Source organism: Alligator sinensis, unplaced genomic scaffold (assembly GCF_000455745.1).
Source record: "Alligator sinensis unplaced genomic scaffold, ASM45574v1 scaffold311_1, whole genome shotgun sequence".
NCBI lineage: Eukaryota > Metazoa > Chordata > Crocodylia > Alligatoridae > Alligator > Alligator sinensis.
The window spans coordinates 313,115-334,664 of NW_005842355.1; the positions used below are offsets into that span (position 1 = coordinate 313,115).

The 21,550-nt window shown below is 49.8% G+C and overlaps 1 long non-coding RNA gene and 1 pseudogene across 1 annotated transcript in view; both read right to left on the bottom strand.

The window, feature by feature from the left end:
* Window positions 1-3,036, bottom strand: part of LOC112551159 — a 6,793-nt gene extending 3,757 nt beyond the window's left edge. Inside the window, exons 1-2 of the long non-coding RNA XR_003095357.1 lie at window positions 553-3,036; window positions 237-413 (exon numbers count right to left, since the gene is read on the bottom strand). This is a non-coding gene — a long non-coding RNA (uncharacterized LOC112551159). The remainder of the gene's footprint in view (window positions 1-236; window positions 414-552) is intronic.
* Window positions 3,037-17,370: 14,334 nt separating this feature from the next.
* On the bottom strand, window positions 17,371-17,523 carry LOC112551161 (annotated as a pseudogene).
* Window positions 17,524-21,550: the final 4,027 nt, after the last annotated feature.

The window sequence follows — 21,550 nt, forward strand, 5'->3', positions numbered from 1 at the left end:
ACTGCACAGAGAAGCCCAGGTACTGACACACACACCTGAACATGAAGAGATTACACATTCTTGTGTACACACCCACATACAATTACATGTATAAACATGCCTGGGACTTGTATAGGCAGGGCATACATCTGAATAGGACCAATGCTTACTGCTTGCACTGCATGCTCATGCACCCACATAGGTATATACACACCTACACACTGAAATCTGGTTGCTTGATTGACATCTACACTCACCGAGGCCTGGAAGAGCACAATTAAACATTCACTTTGGGGCTTCAGCCTTGTGAACTTCCGTATAGCAGCACTCTGGAAATGGCAGCCAGGACTTGAACAAAGTGAGCTTCCCCTCAGCAGTGCCCTTGTCCTCCAGCAGTATAAGCAGTGCCCTGGCCAAGCAGTCTGGGACACTATCTGAGATGAGAGAACATGAGCAAGGTTCACAGATTTAGAAGCCAACAAGCTGTCCCCTTAAATGCTCCGTCCTTCCCCCCAAGCCCAGCCCTATGTGCTAGAGAGCTGATATGACTTTTGTCTTTCTAAGACTACTTACAAAGGGCGGGTGTGAGAGAGGCAGAGACACCCGCGTAGGGAAGGAACAGCTGTGCCTGTGTTCCGGCATGGAGAGATGTAGTGCTCTGGGAAACGGGGTCCCGCAGGTCAGCTGTGGAATGAATGGACTGTTTATTTCAAAGCACTGACATGCCACAGCTGTCTCTGCCTGGCCACTCAATAGGCAAAGGAAGAACAGCCTGGTCCGGGCACCAAGGAGACGAAGCGCCCTGGTGAGATCATGTAAGGCTCGGCCTCCCCCACTCCGTCAGAGCTCAGTACCCAGCTTCATCGCCCCTGCGCTGTCTTCAACCTGCTGTAATGCTGGAGCTTGGGCTCCACCCTTCCCTCCAAGGCATGGGGGGGCGCAGGTCAAGGCCACCCTAGAGTTTGCTGCCACTGTCTCACCCTAGGGGCTGCCACCTCATCTCAGAACAACAGGGACTGCCTCCTCAAGGGGAGCGGGTCCAGGCCATGTCTTCATGGTAAACTGACTGCCATCAGCAGTGCCCTCAAGCAGGCCACACTGCTCCACAGAAACAGTGTGGCCATGTGGGGCACTCCAGGTGACCTAGTTAGCACTGCTTAGTGCCTGTACCAATTAGCTTGCCCCTGATGCTAACTAGTCCATCTGCAGTGTTGCACAGGTACAAAGATGCTGCTTCTGGCCCACATGGAAGCCTGTTCAGGACAGCACAGTGAATGGGAGGGCACCCCTGCCAGCATGGTGAATCTGCTACACAGACAGGGCAGTGGTGTCATTCATTTCAAGCTATCCCACTATCAGTGGTTCCCGATCCTGGTGTGGAAGAAAGTACTTTCTGCTGAGGGGAGAGGGGACCTTCCTCCCCATGACACCTGACAGCCCTACCACACTGTACTCTGGGCAGATCCTACTCAGATTCTTAATGGGGAAATGCAAGTCATGCAGCGTGAGGATAGGAAAATGGAGGGGGGCCACACTTTATCCTCTTCCGACAGCCCCCATGAGTCTAACACAAGCTCTTAATTCCAGCCTGAACTGTCCAACCATCTCCTTGGCAACACAGGCTGGCTAGGGATACTGCTGCACCACAGGGCAGCTTTTGTTTCTTTAAAACAAAAGTAAAACCTGAGAAGGAAGCAGTGTGTCAAATAACCAGTGTTTGTGCGAAATACAAACACAGGCTGAATAAGCAGGTCTGTTCCAGGAAACAGGTGGAGAGGGGTGAAGCAAGCAGCCTGGCCCCACCCTCCTGCCACATCCACGTCCAGCCTGTGCATGGGGCAGGTAGCCATGTGTACCTGTTTTAGTCGACCGTACACATGCAGATGATGTGCTATTACTTCCTGGCTGCACTGGTCCTGTGACACAATGCACCTGCTGCAGGGGGACTCCAAAAAAGGCCAACTCTTGTAACAACAAACCTTGGCACCTTTCATCCGCGGGGCTCAGAGCACTCCCCAGTGGCCTCACAGCCCTGCATGCCAGGGTGCGGTGGGAGCTGGAGGGTGGAATGCAGCAGCATGATGATGGGTGGCAGGGTGCGCCACAGCTTTTTTATGAAGACTTGGGGTATAATGATTAGAGCCATGCACCCAGGAAGCGAGGGGTGCTCCATTCAGCTGGAACTACAGACCCCAATCACTGATAGGCCAGCTGGTGCTTCAGCAATGCATGCACTAAATTATGATGCAAAGAGGGAGCTGGGATGTAGGCAGATCAGCAGGGCAAGTGCCCAACTCCTGTCTGGCATCTGACTATCACCCACAGCATAGAGCAGGCCTCAGTTATACATCTCATCAGGAAGAGGGCACCTCCAGAGCCCCATGCCAACTTGGCTGGGGCATTTGCTCAGAACCAGTTCAGGAGAGTAGCCTACCAACTGATCATGAGCCCACATGTCTAAAGTGGCCCAAGGCTTTCTGTGATGCAGCCAAACAGTGCCTGATACGATAGGCTCACTGCTAGAATGCTCTGACTAGCCAGCCCTTTGCTTTCCCCATAGTACTGTCCCATCCAGGCTGTCTGCCTCCAGAATAGGCGACAGAATTCAGCTCCCTTTACCCACAGCTCGCACCTTGACACAATGGGGAGAGCTTGTGGGATCTTGTGACTGCTGCTGAGGAAGGCAGAAGGGGGATTAGAGCCATGCAAGCCAAAACATACAAAGCCAGAGCATGCCCTTGTGATCCTGAAGCCAAGCTAGAGAAACTGAACCCTGGCTCTCAAATGAAACTCCATCTTTTTACCACAAATGTACAGTTCTGAAAAGCAGAGATTTATCAATATCCTGCTATTATACCCCAAGTCTTCATAAAAAACAGCCTAGACAAATCCCAGACATAGAGTGGCCAGAAAAAATCATCAGTGGAGTGCTACAGAGAAGGACAAAGCAGAATGAGAATGACACAGCTGAGGAGGAAAGATCAAAGACCAAAGCACTGGCATGGCTGTTGCAAGAGGCATCAGGGCTGGCCAATGATACCATGGAGATGTGCAAGACATGCCACACCTGCAGCCAGCAGAGCTGTCTTGAAGATACAGTATTTGCACTGAGTAGCAGCCCTACACTGGACAGGGTGGCTTGGCCTAGCAGCTGGCCTGTAAGAACCCTCATTCATTAGTTCCATTTAATGTGCGTGTGTGCGTGTGTGTGTGTGTGTGTGTGATCGCACAAGTATGTATGCTGTGCATTGCTACAATCAAAATTCAGACCCAGGCTGCTGCAGTCCATAGCCAGCCAGCCAGTGTAGACTGTACCAGATGCGACTCCACTGGCCTTTGCTCTTTGCCTAATTTACACACACACGAGCACTTGCACACAAACAGCAGAGTACAGTGAGGTGCAGGGCCTGGGAAGAAGAGCTGCCTGTACATCTGGCCCAGGAGCTCCTTCCATGCAAATGACTTCCCAGTGCTGTTGGGGGTGGGGGGTGGAACAAAATGATCCTCATCCTAAGAGCAGGCAGTAGGAGGGCAGTTCCCTATTGCTGGAAGAGCACTACTAGGCTGAGCCACAGGGAAAAGTGTCGCATTGATGCTCCCAGTCCCCGAGCCCAGAGCCCAGCGCAGTACGAAGCTGTGCCCCAGCCCCAGGGAGGAGCTGGAGCAAGCTGACACTGCAGCTTTGGCTGACCCAGGCTGTGATTTTAAAATCCCACACTTCAACGCCTGGTTCTGCCCTCCCAGTCCCGGAGGCTCACAGCTGGGCAGCTCCTGAGCATTTCTCAGCAGCATCCTGCTAGGCTCAGAGCACCACCTTGTATTTACCAGGCGAAATATCCTGGCCTCTAGATCATAACAGAGAAAGATGGGCTAAAGCAGCAGGAAGCTGTGTCTTTAACTGGCAGGGAAACTTCAGCTTGAGTTACTCAGGGCCGCTTCAAAGTTAAATGAGAGCCCGTTGCCGTGGAAACAGCAGAGGCAGCATTCCCAGCCCTTCTGCACCAGTGCCCCAGGCAGGGAGTGGGGGGGCTTACTACTAGTCCTCCTGTTCCTCTAAGGATGGTGTCTTTTGGAACAGAGGGCTGTAATCTTCCTTTTTTCATCTGTAAAAAGTGACTCTCTGAGGTGTTTTGGAGTCACTCCAATGCCTGGGCACCTCTGGATGCCACTGGGTGGGTTTTATTTGGGTTACTTCCTCTTCCACTGCTGTTAACACAGACCAAGTCAAAGACTGGCAGCTGCATATGCTCATTCAACAACTTTCATCCCCAGCTATATAGGCAGAGCACCACAGAGTTGCAGGCATGGACCTTTGGTGACAAAAGGCAACCAAGTACAGTGAAAAGTAACTAGTGAGTGAGCTTCTGGGAAGAGACATTTTGACTGAGAAGTCTAGCAATGCCCTATAGATCCCTGATGTACAGCTAGGACCACTAAGGAGTCCTCTAACACAAACAAATACTAAGAGGTTATACTTGTGCTGCCTTATACTTTGGGACATTCAAATGGTCCAAAACATGTCTAGGAGTCCTGGAAAGGAAGGTGAGGATGCCCTTACAAGCTCCTGCACACACCATCCAAACAGTTCCAATGAGAAACTGCTCAGCACCTGCTCCCCTTGGCACAGGCCACTCCCAGCACTGAAAGATGACAAAACCAACATCCTTGGGCTCTGGTGGCAATTGCAGACCACCAGCTCGTACCACACACAAGACCAGGCAGTGTGGCTGTGGTCAGAGTGCCAGGACAACCCCACCCATTGATCTTTCCAGTCTGCTAAATTGGTGGTTCACAACCTTTTTTGTACCAGGACCCATTTGTAAACATCAATGGTCAGTCCTGACCCAGTGCCCTTCACTCCCAATCTGCTGCCCCCCAGCCCCAGCCCCAGCTCCCCAGTGTGTGGGACATGGGGGGGCCCCAAGCAGCTCCTCACAGGCTGGAACTCTGCCAGCTTTCAAGGGAAAAGCCATGGTTTCCTATGTTTTTCTCCTTTAAAGGAGAACCCATTTTAAAAGTTTGTTGATCCGTTTTTAAAGTTTGTTTCTGACCCTTTCAGATATTCTTGCGACCCACTTTTGGGTCACAACCCATGGGTTGAGAAATGCTGTACTAAATAACAATGTGTGGCATGTTATCCAAGTGAAGCTATGAAGGCACCACAACCTGATCTAGCAGGTGATGTGGTACCTTGAGAATGACAGCATGATATCAATAGCGCTGCCCATGAATTGCATTACTGCCAAGTCACCTGTGAAGGCCTTAAAAGCACTGGGAATGGAGCAAACCGCCCCCTCACTCAAAAAGGTGTATTCTTGTGGATATCAAGGATTACCTGAAACAACTTCTTTCTCTGAACAAGCAGGCATAGTTTGGCTGTTCATAACTCACCATGTTTCATACACACACTGGATGTTAACAGTAAGAATAGAGGCCTGAGAGCTTCACTGATAGTCACCTATATTGGATAGGTTCTCTGAAAGATAAATAATGTTCAGACAGATGTTCCAGAAACTCAGAGACATTGCAATGCATGCTGTGTAGTCACACAAAGTGCATGTGCCACACCACAATCCCAATTTTGTTATGTTTCCCAGGCTCTTTGCACTCACTTTGCATTAGTATAAGTAGCTGGCTCAGGAAAATGGAGTAGCAGGAGCAAGATATGCACAAGATGATGGTTTGGAGTTGCTGGGGGGGTTTAGAGAAAAGTCTTAGGTAATGGAGAGGAGGGAAAGAAGCACCTTCCAGAAACCCAGGAACTCTCTAGAGGTAAAAATCCACTGAAGTGCAGCTAGTTTTTCAGAATACCATGGTTAGCATCTGCCTTGGCTCCTTCAGACTGTACGTGCTACTGTTAGGGTCCACAGCAGTATTAGCCTGTCCTAAAATCAGTCAGCCAAAAACACACTGAAGTACGAGAATAGACCCAGCAAGCTACAGCTGCTGCTGCACAGCCCACTCTCTACATTAATCTCCAAGGAACAACGTGTGTGTGATAACACACTCCTGAGCATCAGCTTTCAGTATTACACAGGTCTTTAGCCAGGAGGGTCACAAGCTCTAGTGACCTGAGGAAGCAGCGGGTGAATTCAGAACAGAAGTGTGAGATTTCTCTTGTTCTTCACATGTGGCATGATGTACAGGCTGCCCTCTATTAACAATCATTTATCTGAGTACAGAATCTTCCACCTGAAGGTCTAGATGCTTGTTCCAAGCAAAAATGCTTTAAGCCTGTGAATCTTGTATGGTGGCCTTCCAAGGAGAGACAGGCTGCGGGTGGAAGCATTATCCTTCTTCCACTCCTAAATTCCTTCAGATCAGTTTCCCCACAACCTTCCACACTAGCCCCAGGTACTGGAGGGGGCTCTTTAATCCACACAGCCAGAGGGACTCGCAGGGATTAGGAGGTGGATGTGCTGAAGCCACCCGTCAGCAGGCTGCTCCCACTCCTTTTCCGGAGGTCGCAAGGAGGGATGGCGGGGAGTGATGGAAATCTGATCCAACGAGGTCACAGGTCACATTCCCCAAATTCCAAGTGAAAAGACCCTGGCATGTTGTTTTCTTGGAACAAACAATAAAGGTGGAGGAAAGCAGGGGAGCAACACGTAACTTGTAAGGACTGGTGAAGAGGCAGGGCTGAGCTGAGGCTGTTGTGGGAAAGAGTTCTCTACAGATGCCCAGAGCATTTCCTGTCCCATGTCCCAGCTGCTTTCTCCATTGAGACGCTCATCTCTGAGGCAATGTCTCAGAGAGATCCCGTTGGCCCAGCACTCAAGGACGGGGGGGTCACCCATTCACTCCCAGCTTGCTTGGCAAAGGGAGGGTAGTGGAGAACTGTCTTGGCTCTGACTGCACAGTGAGTGGGCGCCACAGCTCAGCTAAGAGCCCAGCTAGGCTCCTTTTCATTCCCAGGCATTTGCTTTGGAGAGGTCCTAGCCTCCTATAACAAAAGTAGTCTCTAGGCAGCAACTCCACCAGCTTTCTGGGGGGGCTTCTGAATGCTACAATTGGCATCTTCCAAAAATATCAAGGTGGATCCATTATGGAAAGCTCAGATCCAGCCAGAGGGTTACGGCTAAAGCCCCTTTTCATCTGGCCAGAGGGTTAGGGCCAAAGCCCATTTATATTCAGACCGTTTTCAAAAGAAGAGCTACAATGTGAGGTTCTGGCCAGGTCCCTGATCCTAGAACAGCGATTCTCAACCAGGATTGCCACTAGATTCTTTCAAAGGTGCTGTGCAATAGTTTCATAGTAGTAGTTTCATAGTAGCTAGGGTCAGGAGGGACCTAAACAGATCATCTAGCCTGACCCCCTGCCACAGGCAGGAATGAATGTTGGGTTCACAAATGTATGCTGGGTTCACAGCAATATTAGCACTGTTAGGGGTACATGTTTCTACATGATTCACAAGATAAACTCAGAGATATCAAATACAAATCCAGAGTGTCACAAATGTTCTGCCCTGCTGTGGTCTTTCTGAGTTCTTTGCAACAGAAGAATTGCTTTGTTATGTTTTCTATAGTCAAGAAACAAATGAAAGCCAAAACCTAGGACTTTCTGTGGAGGCCCTTCAATCTAACAAGGAGTGCCTTGAGTCTAAAAAGGTTGAGCTTTAGTTCAGACCCATCTCTTCCAGTCTCAGCAACCAAATCTGTATTTTTGACTGTCTGGGTCTCAGTATCTATTTCTGAGATCCTGTACAAGTTGCCTTGGTGAAAGGTATCCTTTTTTTAGCTAACAAGCTAAGCAGGCTTGGGCAGGGTCAGTGCTTGAAAGAGAACCCTCCAGGGCAGAGTGCTGTAGGAAGTGGGGTGGATGATTCAGTGAGGTGGTGTTCTCCCTGGAGAGACGGTACAGAAACACTGCCCGAGCACAGTTTTAAAAGGGCACTATGAACTCCCCCTGTGGAGAGACAATGCAGAAATGCTGCCCGAGCAGTGCTAAATGAGCACTCTGAACTCCCTCTGTGACATTTTAGTGAATCCCCACATAGCCCAATGGCCTGGGTGAGGGTGGCATTTGCTGATGCAAGGAGCAGCAGCAGAGGTAAAAGCCACAAAATGGAGGATCTGGATTCTTGCCACTGTCTTTTGCTTCAACAATCAACCTCTTTCCTGACATGACTGGCAGTAAGTCACAGCTACAAGGCATGCTTATAGAAGAGATGGCTCTTCCCTTACTCAGATGACATTCTGCTATTCATCGTGAAACCAAATGCCTCCAGGCCAGGCTGTAGCCATTCACCTAATCCAGGAATTCAACCTAATCTCCATTTCCACCGTCAGCAAATTGAAGACAGAAGCCACAAAGATAAAGAGCTGCCCACCCTCAGAAACCCACACTCATGAGCCCGGCACAGAGTGAACAGGCTTCTGCTATGTTGACATAGCCATGCACTCAAACACGTACTGCCCAGAAAGCCTACCTCCATCAAACAGCATATTCAGTGAGATATAAGAGAGAGTCCTACCAGGAACCTTGACTCAGATAAACAGCCCTGGAGCAAGGCTATACAGTGCAGCAGTGCCAGGACAGTGCATGGTGCAGGGTCCAGGAATTTGGACATTCGCCCTGCAGCACTGCATAGGTTCCTTAGGCAGGCAGTGTGATCTAATGGGTAGGGAGTATGATCTAGTGGGTGATTTAGTGGACTGGGAATCAGAGATCTATGCCTGGCTCAGTTGCTGACCTGATACGTGACCTAAGTCATGTCTCTTCTGCTATCTCTGCCTGCTTTTGCCTTCCTGTGTCTGTCTGGACTTTTTAGACTGTGACATGGACCTGTCTGTTACTATGGGCAAGTTCCAAAACAACAGGGCTCAACATTAGGGTGGGCTCTTAAGCACTGCTGTGGTAGAAATGATGACCAGATGCTTTCAGAGACGGGACTAGGAGTTAGACAGACCACTGATTTGCATTGGCACAGCAATTGCTATAGCACTTTGGTTCAGTGAAATGAAAATCGCCATCCATATTTCTGCTCCTTCGTCCAAACAGCAGCGGAAGGCACTCCCAGAGCAGCTTCATCATCACATTTCTGGGTCTGGAGCATGGGAGCAGGAGTAAGTATCTTGTGATCTTGTGGCTACCTATAAATTTATCAAGGGGGGCAGCAAGGAATAGGGGATGCTCTGTTTACCAGGGCACCCCTTGGAGCCACTAGAAACAACAGCCACAAACTGACGGAAAACAGATTTAGGTTAGACACCAGAAAGAACGTCTTTATGGTAACGGTTGCCAAAATCTGGAATGGACTTCCAAGGGAGGTGGTGCTCTCCTCTACCTTGGGGGTCTTTAAGAGGAGGCTGGATAGGCACCTGGCTGGAGTCATCTGAACCCAGCGCTCTTTCCTGCCTTCCGACCCTAACATCTATGGATCTGTGAATCTAAGTAGGGGGGCCAGGCTTGTGTGCTTCCCTTTCAAGGTGCCAAGGATCCTGTGTAGATAAACCCAGCAAGAGCAAAAACAAATATTCCTGCAAAATAACCTCTCTGCTACTTCACCAAGTATTATCCAGAAGCCCACGTATGGCACCGACTAAGATGGGTATCAAAGACCACACACATTTAGAAGCACTGGGAAATCAACCTTTTTACATATACTGCTGACATTGATACCTGATACAGATACTGCCAAAGCATATAGTAACCCAGCAGAATCCATGGTTTGAAGATGCCTGAACTGTTAGGAAACAGACAGAAAAGAAACACTACATCATAACCCCAAAATATTTCCATCCTCTTCCAATTTTGCCTCAAGCATCTCCTGTGAGAGCACACAAAGGAAGGCACTCAGCACACTTGATAGTCCAGATCTACTCTTTCACTGCCATTAATGGAGCACTCAAAGAAGAGATCATTCTGAATCTTTCTACCCTGGACACAACACCCTGGCCAGCATGGAGCAGGCAGGCAGCAGTCTGTGTCCATATTTGAAAATTCATCGTGAAAACTCAGGAAGGCCAGCAGATCTGAAGGACGAATTCACTGCTCTTCATGCAGCCATGAACACCACTGAACAGTGCCTGAAGGGAACCTAAGCAATAGTATTTATGGATACTATCCATAGCTAAGACCCCTTCCCAATGAGCCTACCTCAACCCCAGGGAGATCATGACCATATATGTATTGTACACCTCAGTACTCACCAACAAATTGATCCACTGGCCAAAATCTTTCCAAGTAACTGGTGATTTTGGGGTATCTCTTCGCTTGCAGGATACTGTGTGAGATGCCATAAAGAGGCCACATTTTCAATGCAGGGGTGCTTGGTACATTCTGAATATTGATCTTCTTTGAGGAGTATCCAGCAGATGTGGTAACATGGAAAGGACCCAAGGTCAGGGGTCATTTATGGAAGCTTACCTTGACTGGTGCTAGAAAGGACGTGGATATGTAGCCCTTGTACTGATTCTGAAACTGAAGATTTTGGTCACAGAGACATCAAAGCCATCAGACACATACTTTGATTAAAAAAAGTACCCAGCAGGCTGGGATGTTCTGCTTGAAGCTTCCTGATATTTACCAAACCACAACCAGTGATTTTATTCAAAATAGTAACAACATGAGGGAGGAATCCTCGCCACGTTACAGCTTGCAAGTGAGAGACCTTACAATTACAATGTGGCTGAACAAAACAGAGGGCCAGAAATGGCAGACAGGGGGCACAGCCCAGATCCTAGATTATAAACTCTCCAGGCTGAATTGAAGAGCAGTGGGCCATGGCCAATGCAAAGTGCTGAAGATCAAAGGCAAACCATGTCATTCAGAACTCTATATTGAGAAACTTGCCCTTTCCTGATTTGATGTCCTAAGAAAATATACCCACGAGGATGCCAGGGCTCATCATTTTATCAAGAGCATTGTGACACTTTCTACTTACCTTAGAGTTCCCTGAAATGGGAAGAATCAATTCTCCTCCTCCCCCCACAAAAATGTATATTTTTAGCCTTTCTCATTGTGAAGAAAAAAATATAGACTTAGTGCACCTGAAAGCCTAAGAAATCAGGAGCCAAATGAAAAGGACCCCAAATATATTTTACCGCCCAAAATTTCTTGATTTTTTTTAAGTAGTGTGGAGGTAGTTGTTGCTGTGATGGTCCAAGAGATAAGCAAGAGGCAAGTGAGGCCTGAGGAAAGGTACTGTGATACCTGAAAGCTTGTCTATGTCTAAACCAACTGTACAGCTTGTTCAATCAGCGATATCACTGACAAAGATTCTTGCCTCTCTCATTTTCAAGGCAAACACATAATTCTTTGGCATCTGATTCAGGATTTTACAGCATGTGGGACCAGCGATCCTACTCGTCCAGTATAACTGTTTCTTCACAAATACTCAGTGCACATACTCAAATGTGCACCACATTATATTTCTGTTACCCAATAGCTACAGGTGTTACACAGAACCCACTCATTTCTTCAGGCTTGTGGTCCAGAGTCCAAAGCTGCATTGCAAAAGCTACAGTTGCTAACCCATCAGGTGTCAGGAACAGGTGCATGGGGGCTGGTACTCAGTGCAGTGGAACTGGAGGGCCAACCATGTTGAATGCTGTTTCAAAATTCATGAACAAAACTTCCAGTAAGCCCCAAATGTCTGTTACCCACCTGTCAAAACTGGGTCAGGGCTGTCACAGGGTTGGGGGACTGGGGAAAAAAACTGTCTAAGTCTTCTATTCATGACAGGAGGCAAGGCTTAGATGATAACAACAATGAGGCAGGGTGAGCTTTAGGCCTCCAGGCCTGTGGGTAGATGAAGAATGTCCCTTTAAATAGGAAACAGCTCCCTGCATGGGCCTGGACATTGCCATTGTGTCTGCAGTGGATGGAATTCCAGCCTGACCAGGCCATGCCTCCCTGCACCTGGTGTCTATTAATGTGCTGAGCTGATACTATACACTCCTAAACCTTATGCTGATTGTTTCCGGCAAGAATCCCATGGAGCAGCTCAGCATGGGACTTGGCTAGCTGCCCAAAGTTGCCTCACCAAACTCCCTCCCTGGCTTCCTGCTCCTCATTTGGGCTTCCACCTTGATGCAGACAACCCAAAGGTGCCATCACCCTGTCTGGGAATGGAGCAAAAACACATCCAGGCCCAGGTGGAAGGCTCAGGTGCTGACATGGGGGGTTTCTGGAGGTCAGATGGACCATCTGCTTCTGGGTGTGAGCAAAGCTGGAGGAAGGAGCACTCTGCCAGGCCTTGCGATCCAACCAGAGAGGCTGACCTCCCACAGCACCTCACCACCCGGGGCACCTGGTGGCTAAGGGCTCCGGAGCTTGGCAACTGGTTGCTCTCTACAGCTCAAGGGGAATGCCAAGCAAGAAAACAGACCTACCAGAAAGGGTTCCCCCCAACCCCACCCTAAAAACTGGGCAGCAACATGACCTTGCCCCCTGATGCAGGATGATAGATCCAGCTCCTGGAGGCAGCTAGTCCATTCCACCTGGGAATGGACCTCCCCAAACTGCTTCTTCCCTGGAGATCTCCCCAGTGTCCAACCCTCCTACTCTCCCAGAGCACAGGGTGCCCAGGCATTTGATTCTCTGATGCACCTTATACTCTTGGGATGTTTCTCTCCCCATTCCAAAGTGTTGATTGCCCTAGGACATATTCCTCCTCTGAGTGAATGGCTGGTCCCACCAGAGAGGTTGATCTCCCCTAGCACCTCACCACCTGGAGCACCTGATGGTAAAAGGCTCCTTATCAGTGGCTGGCAGAGGCTAGATCAGAATCTGTCTGGGATGCTCTAGGAAGAATGCAATCTTTCTAGCCCTATGATTGACCCTTCCCTCCCCATTAACCTTACCCTGCCCATTGCAAAATGGGGGCACAAATTGCTCTGTTGATTTATTTTTACAAGTGCTGCCCAGCAAGGGTGTCTGAACCAGTCTTAGTTATTGGAGAAGACAAATGTCAAAGCCAGCCACTGTGGTATGGCCCAGCTGGGCACAAGAAAGAAGCACAAGAGGCACCAACCTGGAGTGAGGCCAGATCATGGGGCAGAAGCAGAATCATTTCAATTCAAGTGGACACTGCTTGTTTCAGAGTAGGGATTCTGGTTCTGGACAGAATAAGGTCAGAAGGCAGCTGAGTACTGAAACCACACCCAGCCCAGATCTGGTTCTGGAGTGCCTATCTGGTAACAGGAGGCAGGAACAGCTCAAAGCCTTGAGCTACTGTCAGCAGGGGGTTAAGCCTTTCCTTTACTGAGGGTGCAGGGCTTCAGGCCAGCTTGGATTCTTCATTGTTTAGCAGAAATCACACAGAGCGCAAGTCACTCCAGAGCTGAATGCTGCAAGGAGCATTACATCAGAGGCTAGGTATGTAACCGGGCAGGAACACAGCACTATGGCAGAAATTAACATGGGCTGCAGGGCTGCAGCTCATTCTCCAGGTCCCACAGACAGCCTCTCCCCTTAAGTACACACACAGTAGAGCATCCACCCAGGCAGGCTCACACAGAGGCCACCCCCAGCAATCACCCACCTTTCAGACACCCTCAACACACAGCCTCCACGTCCTGAACTCCAACAGAAAAGGCAGTCAGAGGGCACCAGTTCTGGGAAGGGGAGGGGTTGTTGTAATTTGCTTGCAAACTCCTTGCATCAGGTACTGGTGACTTGCACACACACAAACAGGTGGCTGGGCCTGCAGAGATAATCACCTCCTTTTACTCCTTAGTCCATCACTGGTAAAGAATCTCATACACACACACAGTCCCTCTCCCCGCCTTTCTCACACTCATATACACACATGCTCCAGTGATGCACAGTAGTCCATTGTTCTTGGGAAGGCCTTGCCAGAGCTCCTCAGTGTGGAATCAGTTAACTGGAAAAGGAGGAAGTGCCTGTCACTCAGGGAGTTGTTTCTGGCAGGCCAAGGATGCAATGGTCCATGTAGGCTCCTGACTACTTCCTTCGGGCCCCCCAGCTTGGGTGAAGGTACATTAATGGGGAAGTGGGGAAAGGGCTGCCATTTCTCTGGCCAACTCTCCTGGACCCTGGATGTATCAAAGAATTCATTCTCTAGGGCAGTCAAGCCACTAGTTTTCATAAGCACAAAAGTCCCCAAGGACTCCATTCAAGACAGGGAAGGCTCAGCTGTCTGAGTTATTTGGAAGAGGTCCAGGTGGGTGCAGGGACAGCCAGCAATGAAGTTGCGAGCACACAGCCAGTCTCTGGGGTATGGCTGTTGCATAAAGCAGAAGAGTTCAGTTGCCTCAAGCAGGGTCCTCTCTTTTGGCCTGGCTGGGAGATCTGCTCCATCTGAGCCCTCATTCAGGAAATTGGAACAAAACGTGGCCTCTGAGCTGTTTTACTTATGACATCACATCTCCATGGTAACTAGCTATGATGTCACACATGCTGACATCACCAGGTCAAACGTTTACCCAACTGGAGACTGGGGATAGTGACTCTGGCAGGATGAGCTTCATCCCAGCAGGGCTCTTATAGCAGGCAGCTGGGACTGCGGAAAGGAGGGGGACCTCTCACAGAGGCCCTGGCAGCTTGATCTTGCCGTCTGCTCCCTGCTGGATGTGCAGCAGAACCAGCTGTGTCCGTCTTGCCTCTGGCTTGCAAACTACCCAGAATGAAAGTAAATCCAGTTCTCCCTCCCCACCCTCTTCTGCTTGCTGTGCAAATCATCCCCCGGCTGCTTTGGACTCCCAGCACATGCCCTTTTGAAGCAGGCGATGCCATGAAGCCAGGAAGACAAAAGGCAGGAGTCAGGCAAGCTGTGCTACTGCAGGTTCAGGCTGTGAACTTCGGCTCCCCCACCTGTTCCTGCTCCCAGGGAAACATGTACACAGTGCACCTCTACCCATAGAGCGGCTGAAGCAAATGTAATTGTGCCAATAGGGCTCCAAGCCCAGCAAGAGAGCAGTCAGCAAAGCAAAGGTCATCTGCTGTACTTCCCCAGCACACAGTGACCTGAGAGGTATAGGAAACCAGGAGTCACTGCCTATCTGAATCTGTGGGCTCTCCCATCCCCTTCCCGCAGCAATCTGGCCTTCTTTGAGGGAGTGGGGGATGCAAAGGCAGGTTCTCACTTGGGCAGGTGGACTGCAGGTTTTTCATGGAAACCAGGCACAGCTGAGAGCTCGAGGAGATGGCAAATCTTCCAGAGAAAATGCTGAGGAGGAGCAGTCAAGCCTCATGCTTCAGGGCATCAATGCATCACTGCTAAGGTCAAGAAGGAATGTGGCACAATTGGTCAGGTGCCTCATGGGGAATGAACTTTTGTCTTTCCCTTGAACGTGGAGCATTGGCTACTACCAGGGATTGCCTGTGCCAAGGTCTGGGTCTGGTGTGGCAAGTCCAATGAGCCAAGCAAGCAGTCAGATAGGTCCTTCGGCCACCTTTCCCTTGCCTGAGTGCTGCTTTGAGGGCTTGATCCACAGTGATCCCCATCTCCAGGCTGTGTCTGGAGGGGCAAAGGCAGGTTCTGGAGGGAGCCACCACCAGCCTGTCCTGCCCTGGCAGTGCAGATTACTGCTGATAAGGTGGGAGAAGGGAGGCTGGAGACTGTGGCTCTCCACTCCCAGTCCTCTCTGTGCCCTGCAATCCCAGCACCTCATAGGGAAGGCAAAGCACATATCAGGATAGAACAAGAGAGGCCTGGGGTTGACCAGTTCCACCACACCCCTCCATCTGGCAGGGCTGGCAGGCTCTGCATCTCACCTGCTCCTACCCCGCAAAGGAAGCTCTCATGTCCCCAGCCACCTCCCAGGTAACTTCCATCCCTTGGTCTGCTCCCTGTGGAACCTGCTGGCTGTCTGAGCCCTGACCTGTCTCCCTCACGGTCCAGCTGCCCCATGCCCTACTTCACCCTACACTGTGTCACTACAGCCTCTTCTCCACAGTGATATACAAGGGTTTGGTTCACCCCTGCCAGCCTAGTGGGCTAAGAACTGTGCTCCCTGTGCCCCTGACAGGAGGTGTTCACCCCAGGGTGGGTCATGGACCTGGGTTGAAGCTGCCTATTGTAATCAGTTCATCTCCAGGCCATCCCTCCTCCCTGACCAATACCCTTATACTTTGGGGTGTGTTGTCAAGCTGTGGGTCCTTCCCATGGCTACAACCCCTCACCAACAGGTAGAGTAGGAATCTGGTATCACTCTGATGAGTCCAGACACATTGTTGTGACCCCCCAAAGGGAGCACACTGAAGCCCTCTTATGACACACTCATGGGAGTATGGCTTCCTTGTGGGCTCAAAATAAATATTTTTAGCACTTGAACAGCCAGACAGCCACAGAATGGGGAACAGAACCCAGACCTCCTGGCTCCTGATTCATTGCCTTAACCACAAGGCCATCCTTGGAGCAGAAGAAGTTGCAGGCTTGGTATGGAGGGAATCTTTAATTCAAACACAGCGACTGCAATAACAGGAAAAGGAAACACAAGTTCCCAGCAGAGTCAATTGCTTTGTGAATCAAGAGGCTTGGTTTTCTGCCATTGCCTCAGTGCAAAAGTCCCTCTCTGGAGTGTGGTGGGTACTTTGTTCACTGAGAGATTGCGGCTTTGCTCAAAGCAGACCTTTGCATGTGTCTATTCACATGTAACCAAGATTGAAATGAGTAACAGAACGAGCTTATCAAGTTTTCTTGGCAGGTGGGAGCTGAGGGCAGGAAACAAGATAACAAGCAGTAAGAACTGCCAGACTGGAATAGACCAATGGTCCTTCAGTCTTTGGCAGTGTCCAGTGCTGGTACTTCTGAGGAAGGATGCATCTAATGGCTGTATCCTCCCCTCCTCTGTGACCTTCCCCCCTTCTGTATGTTATTTTGGAGCATTTTGTTCCAGCAAAGAATTTTGAAAAGAGGTGTTTTGCATGGGAACAACCTTGAGGGCCTTAATCAGATAGAAGGAAATATACTTGCCTGGTGATCTCAGAGCTTCCTTTGCTCTCCCTGAAAGCACAGTCCTCTGCATTTTACTTCATGCCCAGCTCCCCACACTGGAAGCTCAAAGAGCTTTGCAATATTATGGAGCCTCACACCCTACCCCTCCCACTGGAGCAGGTGTCTGCCTTATTCCTCAGATGGAGGAAACTAAGGCAAAGGGTGGTGAAAGGAGTTATTTAAGCAAGTCTGGTCAAAGCAAGGATTTTTTTAATTTCATTTCAAAGGCCAAATCTGTTCCAAATTCTACTGGGCAAAGCCCAATAATCAGGTTCTAAATGTCGACTGAGCATAGACCTATCATTCAAGTCTGTGCGTGTGGCTCTACCGCCAGGCAAGTATCCTCCTTCCCAGGCTCATTAGTCTCGGGCTTCAACTCCCCAAATCCATGGCAGGCATCCTATATACAAGCCCCAAAGCTGGAGGCCTTGGGGTTTGGATACCCCCTACTCTCGCTTGCTCCTAGCCAAATGGACAAGGAACAAACCACGAGGGAAGCATGAATGTAATCCCCCATTGCCACAAAATTGTGCACTCAAGTGTCTCACATTTGGGGAAACTCTCAGGGGTCAGCCCACCAAGAATGCAATGGACAGGTCTCACCCTTGGTGATCGTCGTATCTCCCCTGCCAGATAACCTAGGGAACCCAGTCACCTGCTGCCCTGCGCAGGTTATTAGTTACAGACCACGCTGATTCCAAGGTAGACCCTAGATTATATCCCCACAGTACTCCTCCCAATGCTCCCTGCTAGCTTGCTGTGTATTGTACTTGTCCCATGAAGACTACAGGGTGCATGGACCAGTGGCCACTGAGTCTGGAGAGTAGGATGGGACCATGAACCTTTCCCACAGAGGGGGGAGATCTGCTGTCTGAGGGTCCCTCTACACATTGGTGTTGGGGTTCTTATGTATAAACAACTGCTGTGTCCATCTCTCTACCCTGGGGTGGAGTTTACAAGGCTGCTTCAGGCCAAAGGGTTTGCAGATTTCCCAAGAGTGGTGAGAGAGGGACACAGACAGGCAGATTCTCAGCCCATGAAAATCCCTGCAGCTCCATTGACCTCCATGGAACTATGCACTTGCTCACAGCAGCTGAAGTCAGGCCCTGGGAGGTGAGAGCACAGGCCTCTGTTTCTAGCTCTTTCTGTCTCAAGCTTTGTGAGCCTGAGCAGGTGACTGGCTAACCTTACTGAGCCTCTGCCTGGCTTGCTTAACAAGGAGTACTTATCAGCTAGCCCATGGAGGTTCAGAGGCTCTTGACAAATATTAGCAAGAGCTCTGTGACAGTCACATGAGAAGTCCTCTAAGAGGAGGAACTGCCAGCTCCTTGCCTGGTGGCCTGATGCCTAATCTCCTCCTCCCTGTCACTAAACACAGAAGCTGTTAATTTTTAGACTGAAATTTTCCACACATGGTCTCTGCCCCAATAATCTTTGCTCATTATAAGAACATACTGGTTCCTGGCATATCTTCCCCAAGCAGCACATCTTCCCCCGTTCTTCCACATGCTATGTTCGTGAATTGATTGCTAAGAAAGGCCAGGCCATACTACATATGTGATTAGAATGCATAGAACCTAAGGGAGCATTGGGCCCACATCTTGGGAAGTCCTACATCATCACCGTAACCGGAGCCTCTATTAGACTGTATCTAAAGGCCCAATGAAGTCAATGGGAATCTTTCCAGTGACGTCAGTAGGCTTTGGGTTCAGGCCCAGATGGCATCCCGTCTCCTCACGAAGAGCTGGTAGAGAGCCAGCACGACTTGGAGAGTGGATTCTTGGGGGGGTCTGGAAACTAGAGACGCCACTGAAATTGAACATGAGTTCACACTGAAACTGCCACATGCCTGCTCATAGAGTTTCCCTGCAGACCAGGTTAACTGGGCAAATCTGGTTTCAGTTGCAGTGGATCTCTTAGCTCTGGGGCAGAAGGTGATGATGGCAGAGTGATGGCCGGCACATGCCACCACATTTTCACTTTTACCCCCTGATGCTCTACCCCCTCTGCAGTGCACTGCACACACTGCTCTCCACGTAGCTGGAGGGACCCTGACCAGCACACAGAATGCATGGAAGGAAGTTCCATGTAGGTTTAAGGCTGTAGAATAACTCAGGAAAGATGGCATCACATTGAAGCCTGTACAGAAGAATCCAGAGTCCTGAGGGCTGGTGACCATGTAATGCTGGCAGTAGCCTGACCTTTGAGTGCCTGGATGTTTCTGCTGAAACCCCTGTGCAGGAACTCTTCCCCAAACCTATACACCTGCTAGGCTCCACTGAAGCCTTGTTTTGAGACCTCAGGTGGGACTTGGCAGATGCTTGAAGCACATTTGGTTTTCAGCACAGGGCTGAACTTCACTGCACTCAGCTTGTTTCTGAGGATGCTGTCTGGTCAGTTTTCTTCTAATGGGAGACACAAGAGTCTTTATGTTCACCATCTCCCAAGTAAGAAGGGGCTCCATCCAAGCTCCCTTTAGTGTTTCAAAATGTGCACTATATACACCCATTCCTTTCCTATTTAACTAGCCTTGTCTAAAGCAATAGTGAACAATGGGAGCTCAAAAGTTGTGGCCAAACTTGCACTAAAGGGAATCAGAACGGAGGTTCCTTGGCTGTTTTGCAGTGCCAGCTCTAGCCCCAGTGACATGAAGTTGTCTGTACCCCTGCCCAACACAAGTTGTGGAGCACTCCCAGTCCCATTACCAGGGAGGTACAGATAGGCAGAATCCCAGCTGTAGTAGGGAGGGAGCAGCGTAAGGAGGCACAAAATGCATTGAATTTTATGGGTAAAGACTTAGAGGAGACCACTAGGGTCACTCTGCACTTCCTACACATCAGCGCCACCTCCTCTCCATGGTCTTTCAGCCTGTCAGTTCCCCTGCAGGGTTCCTTTATGGGCTTGGTAAAGCAGAGGGGATTTTTCTGCTTTTCCTGCACTATTGAGTCAATCTGTTAAAATGTGCACTCTCAGGGCAGGGAGGAGCCATGGTCCTCACCCAGAGCCAGGCCACTGACAGGGAGAAGGCAGGAATGTTAATGGGAAACAGGTTCACTCTTCCCCTGCATCTGCTTTGCTTTTTGTGGCCATTCCTAGCAAAACCTAACAGATCCTGGGGGTTTTCTGAGCCATGTTCTCTTCAGGGAGTTGGATCTTTCCTTGCGCTTTCAGCAGATCCATGATAGGAGCTGGCTTCAGTCTTGCCCACTCCAGCAAAAGCAAGGGAACTCCGTTAAGGCGCAGAGGAGCCCCTGGCACTGAAAGAATGGAGGTTTCTCAGTATGAGCAAGCTAGAGACTACGGGCCAGTTGAAGAGACAGGGTCATGCTGTGCTTGTGCATTGCATGTTCTCAGTGGTGGGCCTCAAAACACTTTGCAAGGTAGAAGGTCAGGACTCCCTGCACTACAGCTGAGGAAACTGAGGCACAGAATGAGGCAGACCCACATTTTCAGAATTTCAGCTTTGTCAGAGGTGGTATGTAGTTTTCATTGGCTTCAGGATCCAATAAGTCATCACATCATCCCGTTTGAAATCCCCACTTCGAATCAGCCTCCGCTGGGCTGTCCCTAAATTGCTCGTCTGGCACTGGTTATACTGGCAACTGCCTGTGATGGCTGAGGACGCGTCAACACTCCCTCCAGTCCACACCCAGGAGTTCCATTGTAAAGTATACCTTGCCCACACACTCCTAGGCTTTATGCCAGCTCCAGCCAACAAGGCTATGCAGCCATCATGGTGCTGAGTGGTGCACACCCACCGCTCTTAGGCTCTTTGTCAGGGGTGCTTTTAGGCACATGCTCAGGGCTGCTAGGAGGCAACTTCACTAGCTCATATCCAGGATTTGCATATATAGAGCAGGAACAGGTGGGCCCTCCTGAGGCTACAGGGGCTGCTGACCTATGCAGTCTCCTTTGCTGTCACCCTGTCCATTCCCATGTGTCTGTTCATACCTCATTGAGTACTGTCTGAACTCTAGACTGGGAGCCATCAGTACTGGGGACCTTCTTAGTGGTAATACTTGTACACTCCCAAATGAGTGTACACACTCCTGGCACCAAAGGACTGTGTTCATCTCTTCAGGATCTACTGCAGTGGAACTAAAATAATAATGATGTCTATGTGTGGGCATTCTGCACTACTGAAAATCCAGGAGCTGGATGTGGATTTAGGAACCTGTCTCAGAGCCCCCATTTTAGCAACTCTCAGACATGTGGAAGAGCCTGTATGTCATGGAGAGAGAGGGAAGGGACAAGCGTCAGGGGCTGTGTGTCAGTCGAGGGGGTGGGAGAAGGCTCATTTCCCAGCGCTCTACTTGGGGTCAACTTCCTGAGGGAACTTCTTTCCACAGCATCTGCACGAAGGTGGCAATTCTTCTCCCATCACACAGAAATCTAAACCAGAGGCACAGTTCCCAGAAGGGCTATTTTTAAATTAGGGATTGTCAGGAATCCACATCCTCCAAACCCTGCTGGGTGGTCTTTTGAGCTCTTAAGATTTGAGCTGGGCACATAAGAACCTAGCCTCTAACCCAGTGAACAGAACTATCCTGTGTCAGAGACAGACAGGCACAAATATGGCAGGATGGGCCCTAGCTGCATCTCCAGATCTCTCCAGACCTGACCCTAGTCCCATTAATGTCAGTGAAAAAACCCCAGTTTACTTCAGCA